Below are 9911 nucleotides of genomic sequence, written 5' to 3'. Positions count from 1 at the left end.
AATATGTTTCTAAAATAAACATAAAATTGTAATAATAGAATCATTTTTATCTTAGTTCAACTACAGCTCTATCCTCTCTCATTGTTCAGGTTGTTGGGTGATTTGAATCATGAGGGTTTGAGGGAGATGGAGTACCTGAGTAAAGATGATAGTTTTATATAAACTCATACTACGTTCCTGGTACGTCTTTCCTATGACCACTAGCCTAGGGCAAACCCCTATCAGCTCTGGCCACCTAAATTATCTCGCTGCATCCATTCGTGCCTGTCTTCAAGTCATTTCTCCTAATATAGAGCAAATGTTAAAAACTTGCAAATCTGATCACATCACTTAAAGCCTGACTTCTCACTGCCTGGGAATAAAGCCCAGGATCCTCCTGGAGCTGGTTCTCCATATTATGTCTCTCTGTCTCTGTCTCTGCCATTGTCCTCTCTCATTATCCTCCAATGATCTGGATCTAATTTTCTCAGCCTCAGACTTTGTCCTGCTCTTTCCTCTGCCTGGAATATTCTCTTCTCTCTTTGCATCTGGCCAACTGTACTGTCAACCAGGTCTCAGTGTTAATGTCACTTCTTCATGGTAGGCCTTTCCTGAGCCCCTAGAGTAGACTGAGGGTCCTTGTGACCTGCTTCCTGAGCATCTCTGTTCCTGACGCTTGCGATGTTCTAATGTCTCCTTCGCTAGACCAGACTGTCAGCTCCACAAAGGCAAGGGTGGCCTCTCCAGTTCACCTCTACACCCCTAGATTCTGCAGAGCACGGGGTGTGCCTCATGCAAGAGGTTCCAGGTGTGTGTTCCCTGAACTAGAAGTGATACAGCCACCCAGCCCAAGACAGAACATTGAGTCTATCACGGCAGTCATTCATTCAGTTACTGATCCCCTTACTCTGTGTCAGGCACCGTCTGGGGGCTGCGGACACAGCGATGAACGCACAGCCACACGTTCTCGCTTTAGTGGGGTTTATATCCTAGTAAGGAGGGCCTGATAATAAATGAAGCCAGGTATGGAGCATGTTAGCTGATGGCACGTGTTGGAGAATAAGAAGGCAGGAGAGAAAAGGAACACTCCTAAGCTGCTGGTGGGAATGTAAATTGGTGCAGCTACTATGGAGAACAGTATGGAGGTTCCGTAAAAATCTAAAACTATAGTTGCCATATGATCCAGCAGTCCCACTCCTGGGCATGTATCTGGAGAAAACTCTAATTTGAAAAGATAAATGCACCCCAAAGTTCATAGCAGCACTATTAACAATAGCCAAGATATGGAAGCAACCTAAGTGTCCATCGACAGAAGAATGGATAAAGAAGATGTGGTATTAATATATATATATATATATACACAAAGGAATATTACTCAGCCACAAAAAAGAATGAAATAATGCCATTTGCAGCAACATGGATGGACCTAAAGATTGTCATACTAAATGAAGTATGTTAGACAGAGAATGACAAATATCATATAATATCACATATATGCGGAATCTAAAAAAATGATGCAAATGACTTATTTACAAAACAGAAACAAACTCACAGACATAGAAAACAAACTTATGGTGACCAAAGGGGAAGGTGGGGGGAGGGATAAATTAGGAGTTTGAGATTAACAGATACACACTATTATATATAAAATAGATAAACGACAAGGACCTGCTGTATAGCACAGGGAACTATACTCAATATCTATCTTGTAATAACCTATAATGGAAAAGAATCTAAAAAAGAATATATATATATATATATATATATATATATATCACTTTGCTGGACACCTGAAACTAACACAATACTGTAAATCAACTATATTTCAATAAAAATTTTTTTAAAAATATTTATTTATTTGGCTGCACCTGGTCTTAGTTGCAGCACGCGGGATCTTTATTGCGGCATGTGAGATCTAGTTCCCTGACCAGGGATCTAACCCGGTCCCCCTGCACTGGGAGCACGGAGTCTTAACCATTGGACCACCAGGGAAGTCCCTCAATAAAATTTTTTTAAAAATTAAAAAAAGAAAGCAAGAGAGGAGGATGGGGAGCGCCAGGTGAGGTGGTAGGGGGTATGTTTCCGTTTTTAATAGGTTAGTAGGGAAGGCTTCATGGAGGTGGCACTTGAGCCTGCAGGAGGTGAGGGAGTGAGCTAGAAGGATGTTTGGGGAAGAACATTCCAGACAGAGGGAACAGCAGTGCAGAGCTGGCGTTGGCGTTTTCAAGGACCAGCAAGAAGGCGGGTGGGCTGGAGCAGAGTGAACTGGGGAGAGAGCAGGAGGAATTGAGGACTTTAATTTTATTCTGCGTGAGAAGGGGGCCATTGGAGGGTCTGAGCAGAGGAGGGGTGTAAGTCCAGCTTACATGTTAAAAGGATCCCTCTGAACTATATCTGGAGAACTGACTCAAGGGAGCAAGACAGAGAGCAGGAAGGCTCGTTGAGAGGTTTTGCGATAATCCAGGCAGAAGATGGAGGTGATTTGACCCAGAGTGTTAGTGGTGGGCATGCTGAGAAGGGTTTAGATTCTAGATCTATTTTGAAGGAAGGGCCAAGAGGATTTGCTGGTGGATCGGGTGTGAGATGTCAGGGAAAGCGATGATTCCCAGGGGTTTGGCCTGGGTGGCCAGAGGATGGAGTTGCCAATAAGGAAATGGGGAGACTGTGGGAGAGCAATTTTGGGGAAACAGGCGAGGACCTCAGCTTCCACAAACGTGAGATGCCTCTTGGTTATCCAGCATGTTTTTGAATTCTAAAGTAATACGTCGAAGAGGACAATTTTCTTTCATCTGTATGTGCAGTAAAGAAACACCATACAGGGGCTTCCCTGGTGGCACAGTAGTTAAGAATCCGCCTGCCAATGCAGGGGACACGGGTTCAAGCCCTGGCCCGCAAAGATCCCACATACCGCCGAGCAACTAAGCCCGTGCACCACAACTGCTGAAGGCCGTGCGCTCTAGGGCCCAAGTGCCACAACTACTGAGCCTGCGGTCTAGAGCCCGAGAGCCACAACTACCGAGCCCATGTGCCACAACTACTGAAGCCACGCACCTAGAGCTTGTGCTCCACAACAAGAGAAGCCACCGCAATGTGAAGCCCACACACCGCAACAAAGAGCAGCCCTCGCTCGCAGCAATTAGAGAAAGCCCACCTGTAGCAAAGAAGACCCAATGCAGCCAAAAATAAATAAATCAAATAAATAAATTAAAAAAAAAAAAAGAAACACCATACATTGCCCCAAAGGAATGGAAATTAAAATTGCCCTTTTGTATAGACTTCTACACTTGGCCATTTCCTGCTGGAGCACGACACAATTCCATTTCTCTTAGACAACAACCCGGTTTCTGTTTTAGAACCAACAGAACCATTGTCCATGCCTGATGTTTGCTTTATTATATAAAAAGCTTTTTGAAAAAAAATTGTAAAGTGTTCTCTGCTTCTGACCATACCTAAGTATGATTAAATAGAATGATCTCATAACTGAGGTCTTGGGTCATCATTTAGAGCAGTCATTTTCCATCATTTGGCATCCTGAGGGCCTACTATGTGCTGGTGGCTTTTCTATCCTGTTATAGGCATAGGCATGTGAGGTCTCTGGAGAGAGTTAGAGCTTTTTTTGCCTCCAAACTGGCTTGTTCTACAGTAGTTTTCTTTCCTTCCCCAGGGAATCACCCCTTCTTTTCCTTTCTCTTCTTCTCAGCAGAGTTCCAATCAACTGAAGCTGCCATGAAAATAAGTGAGATATTACTAATTTTGTATTTCCTCTTCGGCAACTTTATTCCTTCATTTTAGCAGAGCTGTGGGCCAGGAAAGCTACAGGGCTAGGATGATGCTGAAAGGCTATAAGTTGATCAGATCTGTCTGGGTAAAAAAATAACTTATGTCTAGGCATAATTAGTTTGTATACTTTTCCTCAATGAGATTATACATTTTGCAGATTCTCTACAAGAATAGCATCCTTGGGCTTCCCTGGTGGTGGCACAGTTGTTAAGAATCTGCCTGCCAATGCGGGGGACACGGGCTCGAGCCCTGGTCCGGGAAGATCCCACGTGCCGCGTAGCAACTAAGCCGGTGTGTCACAACAACTGAAGCCCGTGCGCCTAGAGCCCATGCTCCACAACAAGAGAAGCCACCACAGTGAGAAGCCCGCGCACCACAACGAAGAGTAGACCTCGCTCGCATCAACTAAAGAAAGCCCGCGCGCAGCAGCGAAGACCCAACGCAGCCCAAAAAAAAGAATAAATAAAATAAATTAATTTAAAAAAAGATAGCATCCATTCCATAGGAACACCCCAATACATATTGTTCATAACTAACATCTCACAGGAAGAACCAGGTCAGGAAAAGTGTTACTGAAACTGCAGGACTGAGCATGGCACAAAAATGAATGTTAATAAAGGAAAATGTGTTGCTAGATCATTGTATCCAGAAAAATGGATTTATCACTGGGCTAAATTTTTTTAAAAATTGCCTGGTCAAAAAAATACTTTTAATTCTAAGCACTGAACAATAAACCATAGTTCCTAAAACACGTGAGTTCTCCCGACAGCTGTTTTACTCCAATTGTTCAGGGATTTTGCTGGAATCCAAGTGGTTTTCCAAGAGAATTGATGGTTTCCTGACCATCAATCACCCTCACAAGGCTGTTCACCCTCTCTTGAAATCAAGAGAAGGGGTGAGTGTTAATTTGCATTCTCTTAGGCTCCTAGAATTCTCTCTCTGTCCAGTAGTGTTTGATGAGGTCCAAATATTCATTTCGGTCACACAGATCACAAGGATCATATGAAATTAGAAAATTCTCTTGGTAGGAAGAGGTAAAATCATGCCACCCTACAAGCTAACACTGACATATATCTGGGATCTCAAAATTGCTGAATAAGCAGTGTTTGAAAGGAGAAAAGAAAAACACTAAAATGAAAATTTTTTTAGCTGCTTGTCCAATGATATATTTTTGCCATGCTTCGTGTTACAAAGCAGAGTCGAAGCTTGGTATCATTTTAAGGGGCGGTGGGGGGGGGAGTGTAAAGCTATAAGTGAGGCAAAAGAAATGAATTTGAAGGACAGGACAGCACACATCCTCTTGGACCCCTGTCTCTAGGATGGAAAATGACTTTGCAGTAGCACTTTCTGTGCAGTCAGAAGGGAACTTGTTTCCCAGCTGTTCTGCTGTATTTTCCTTATTAGTCTTTGCTCCCACGGTCTAAAAGCAAATACCGGATCTCAGCGCCTACAGTCCTGGTGGAGAACTGCACTTTCCGAGTGACTCATAGGCCAGAGCAAACCACCTACTGTACCGGCTGGACATGTACCACGTCGGCTGCCCAGAGCAGCTTCTGCTTCAACTTGACCTGGCTTGCTTTGCTTTGGACCGTTGCTATCACCTTCACGGGATAATAACGGTGGGGTTTAAACACGGATACTTTGATTCATTTTTCCTCAAATGTAGCTCTCAATCACTACTAAGAGATCTTGGAAGACATATTTTATCTTGACGTTCAACTGAGGATGCTTTGAGGCCAACGTAATTGACAATGACATTGTTGAAAATTCTGATGCATGTCCTTTGGTGTATAAATGATGCATTCCTTGAAAAATAAAGGTTGTGGTTCATTTCAGGCTTGGTTATTATTTGCTACTGCTTCATGATAAGTATGAGATGAGCTCCCTTTATTAGCACTTGTCCTTTGAATGGGGTGATCTCTTATCTCTTCTGTCTCCCCCTCACCTCTCCTCCGATCAAAGGCCAGTTCTTGAGATTTCTTTAGCGACAGGAAAAATGTAGTTCCTACCCTCAGAAAGCTTTCTGAACTAGTTGTGGATATTTAACACATAAGAATCATAGAACCACAAAGGAGTACAAATAAGATTTGTAATTTCAGAGAAAGGGGAAATTATTTTTGCCTCTGCTTGGACCCTAAGGCCTGTGCCTTTCTGCCTAGCATTTCACTTGGCTTTAGTATTGTTTCCGAAAAATTGTTCTACTGGATGATAGACACCTTGAGCTGGAGGCTATGTTATTTTCATCTTTCTATCTCCTCTCTATTCTAGTACATTCAGCAGCTCCCCCTCCCCCCCCCCACCTCCTCACCAATCCTTCCACGGGACACAGCTCTGTACACATAACAGGGCTTGGTAAGCATTTACTGATGTAATTGAATCAGGGAAGGCTTTTTTGAGAAGGTGGAGCTTAGGTTCTGCTTTAGACAGAGAGGGGTCATCGGATGGTGATGGGCTGCCCATACATGAACCATTTGTCCTGGGCCTTGAGAAGAATTTGAAAAGTCAGAACAGAGTGGAGACGCATGCTTGGTGGAATGATCACAGCAGAACTGAGGGTTAATTTGAAAAAATAAGGGGTCAGGGAGGAGGCCGGCCAAGATGTTTTGGAGCATAATTGTGGTATTAGGGCAGCTCATAAAATAAGAGAGCTTCCAGAGGTGCTGTGGTCGGGATGCGGGCCACATTCATGGTATTTCTTTTTTTCCCTATTTCACACCCAGGACACTGTCTTCTTCTTCAATTGTTCCTTAGCACATTTATTATATTCTTGGCGGTGTCGAGGGGTGGGTGAGGTCTGTTAATATGATTTCATCATTCCTTTCTTTGCATGTGTATGTTTAATTTATTCATCAGTCTGTTTTGGAATTGGTTTGTTTTCAGGAAAGAGGTTGAATGCATTTTGAAAAACTATTTGAAAATTGGATTGACACCTGAAACTAACACAACATGGTAAGTCAACTATACTTCAATTAAAAACGAACAAACAACCACAAGAAAATTGGGTTGAGAAAATTAATGTTTCTTTTTTTTTTTTTCCTTCTTTTCTTTTCTTTTTTTTTTTTCTGGGAAGAATCCTGGCTGGTTTTGTAGAAACGCCATGGATGAAAAAAAGATATTCTTTAAAATCAGAAAGATATCTAGCTTGGCAACTGCTTGAGATGGGAAAAGCAGGAAAAAGTAGCAGGTTTGAGGAAATAAGTTGCCTTGTTGACGGTGCTTTTAGGACACTTAGGAAGCGATAGAAAGAGCCATCTGAAGTCAGGGCTTGATTTCAAGAGAATTCGGAGCTGGAAAGAGATTCAGCAGACAACGGTAGTGGTTAGAAGTTGGAGATGGTGTCAGGAGAGCGTGTGGAATGGGGTCCTTAACTGGGATCCACGGTGATTTGGTGATTAGGATTCAAGGCTCTATAACCAGCAGAAATTATAAGCAATGGTTTCTATGAGTTTCCACGTGGCGTGCTGGGGGAGACTGTGTCCGTAACTTTGATCAGACTCTGGGAGGTATCCAAAGGTTAACGAATCATTGGTGTAGAATGGGAATAGATAAGAACGAAAAGGTCAGACTCTGCGGGGAAATCAGCATTTAAGGAGGAAGCAGAGAGGAGACAGGGAAAGAGGCCAAAGAGATAAGGAGGGCAGAAATCTATCTCGGAAGTCAGGAGGATGTGGAGAGCCTGGTGTCTTGAGGGCAGGGAGGAGGGACCATTAGGAAGTCATCGGTGTGACTGGAAGGGGTGTTGTGATGAGTAGAGAACGGGAGTCAGGAGCAGGGACTGTAAGTCCAGACTTCTCTTTCTGGAAGGTTGACATTTGACAAAAGTGAATATTTACTGAGTTCCTGAGAAGGGCCGGGACCTGTATCATTCAGTGTAGACACGAATGTGAGCAAGGTAACATAAGCTTTGTGCTTGTGGATCTTGGGGTCTCGTGGGAGAGAGACGCTGATCAAATAGTGACCCAAAGTAAGTGAATCGTCACAAACTGAGTCAGGCTTCGGCGGGAGGAAACACGGTGCCCCGCACGGAACATGACCTCATCTGGGGTCAAAGAAGGGTCCTGAGGAGGTCTGAGCTGAGACCTGAAGGACGAACAGGAGTAAAATAGTTGGGGGTAGGGGCAGGGAGAGGAATATTCCGGGCAACGTGGAAAGAGGGTGGAAAGAGCCAAGGGGCGTGACGGGAGTCCCTGCTGGGTCTTTTAAATGATAGGGAGGCTCTGAGTCTGAGAACAATCGGGAGACTGCTGATGTGTGGAGGGTGGAACACAATCAGTTTTCCGTTTTGCAATCAAGAGTCCAGGTGAGAACTAATGATAGCTTGGACCAGCATCCTGGCAATGAAGGTAAAGGGAAGCAGATGGATTCAAGAGCTAGGTTGGAGCTGAAATTAGTGCCAGAAGGTAGGAGGGAGAACACAGTGATTTAGGGACATCCTGCACAAAGTAAAGTTTTTTTTTCTTCAGGGGCTGAGTGCTGGAGCTTAACTGTAGGCGAGGGAAAGACCAGAGGAGGGAGAACTTGAAGAAATCAAAACCAGCAGGGGATATATGGCAACTAGAATCAGAAACACAGATCCCTGTAAGGCGAGGATAATGTATAGGTACGTTTATAGTTAGAAAGGAGCGAAGTTGAGGCTTGAAGGCTTGATCCACAAAGAAGGGTTCTGATGTGTTAGGGGGTGAGGCTGTAGCCATGGAAACAGTAGGGCAGCGTCAGCTCTGGAGGAGGAGCGGTGTAAGCTCCGAGATGGCTCCTGGAAGGGACATGGTTGCCATCCGTGCACGTGTACGAACATTGCCTCCTTGTCCCTCGCATGAAAGTCCATGATTGTTATTTGTTTGTTTTAATTGTATTTATTGATTGATTTGGCTGCGTGGGGTCTTAGCTGCATGTGGGATCTTTTTAGTTGCGGCATGCGGGATCTTTTCAGTTGCGGCATGCGAGATCTTTTTAGTTGCGGCATGCGGGATCTGACCAGGGATCGAACCGGGTCCCCGGCATTGGGAGCGTGGAGTCTCAGCCACTGGACCACCAGGGAAGTTCCCGCAAAGTCCACGCTTAAGTTTTACAACTGGAAACAGAGTCAGGGAGTTTTAACAGTCCAAATGTCAAGTTGATATATCGAGCTCTATTAAGCACTCTTCTTTCTCCTGAATCCACGAGGTGGTTTGCTCTACCACTGGGAGCAGGGCTGGCTGGGGGGTTAGAGCAGAGTGAGGAAGGGAGTGATGTACTCGGAGACTCGCTTTACCACTTGGGAGAACTGGGTCATTTTCTTAGAGAGGACATACCTACACAAGCCTGTATTACAGATGGCATGTTAATTTGCTTTTAATTCTCACAGTGTGGTCCAGCTTTAGGAACACCACTGACCCCAATCCATCTTTAAAAACAGACTCATTTTTTAAAGTTTAACAAGAAAGGCACAATGAGAAATTGTGTGTCAGATCTATCAAACCAAATGTGCTTTTTAAAACAATTTTTTATTTTATATTGGAGTATAGTTGATTTACAATGTTGTGTTAGTTTCAGGTGTACAGCAGAGTGATTTAGTTATAAATATATCTGTTCTTTATCAGATTCCTTTCCCATATAGCTTTTTATAGAGTATTGAGTAGAGTTCCCTGTGCTATACAGTAGGTCTTTGTTGGTTATCTGTTTTATATATAGTAGTGTCAATATGTCAATCCCAATAAATGTGCTTATTTAATGTCCTAATTCAGAAAAAGAATTAGAGTTCATTGGCCTTTGAAAAAAATGATCTGAAGGGATTAATGTTCATCTCCCCTCCTTTTTTTTTTAAAAAAAAGTATACCTATGGGGGCTTCCCTGATGGCGCAGTGGTTGGGAGTCTGCCTGCCAGTGCAGGGGACACGGGTTCGAGCCCTGGTCTGGGAGGATCCCACGTGCCGCGGAGCAGCTAGGCCCGTGAGCCACAATTGCTGAGCCTGCGTGTCTGGAGCCTGTGCTCCGCAACAAGAGAGGCCGCGATGGTGAGAGGCCCGCGCACCGCGATGAAGAGTGGCCCCCACTTGCCGCAACTGGAGAAAGCCCTCGCACAGAAACGAAGACCCAACACAGCCATAAAATAAAAATAAATAAATAAATAAATAAATAAAGTAATATTTAAAAAAAAAAAAAAAAGCACTGTT

General features: G+C 43.9%; 1 long non-coding RNA gene across 1 annotated transcript; it reads left to right on the top strand.

Annotated features, from left to right (window-relative positions):
- Window positions 1–6266: 6266 nt before the first annotated feature.
- Window positions 6267–9581, top strand: LOC133088975 (uncharacterized). The gene is made up of 3 exons (XR_009700566.1): window positions 6267–6448; window positions 6640–6708; window positions 9570–9581. It is a non-coding gene; the product is annotated as an uncharacterized LOC133088975 (long non-coding RNA).
- Window positions 9582–9911: the final 330 nt, after the last annotated feature.

This window comes from Eubalaena glacialis, chromosome 3 (assembly GCF_028564815.1).
Source record: "Eubalaena glacialis isolate mEubGla1 chromosome 3, mEubGla1.1.hap2.+ XY, whole genome shotgun sequence".
NCBI lineage: Eukaryota > Metazoa > Chordata > Mammalia > Artiodactyla > Balaenidae > Eubalaena > Eubalaena glacialis.
This window is presented reverse-complemented; position numbering and strand designations above follow the sequence as displayed.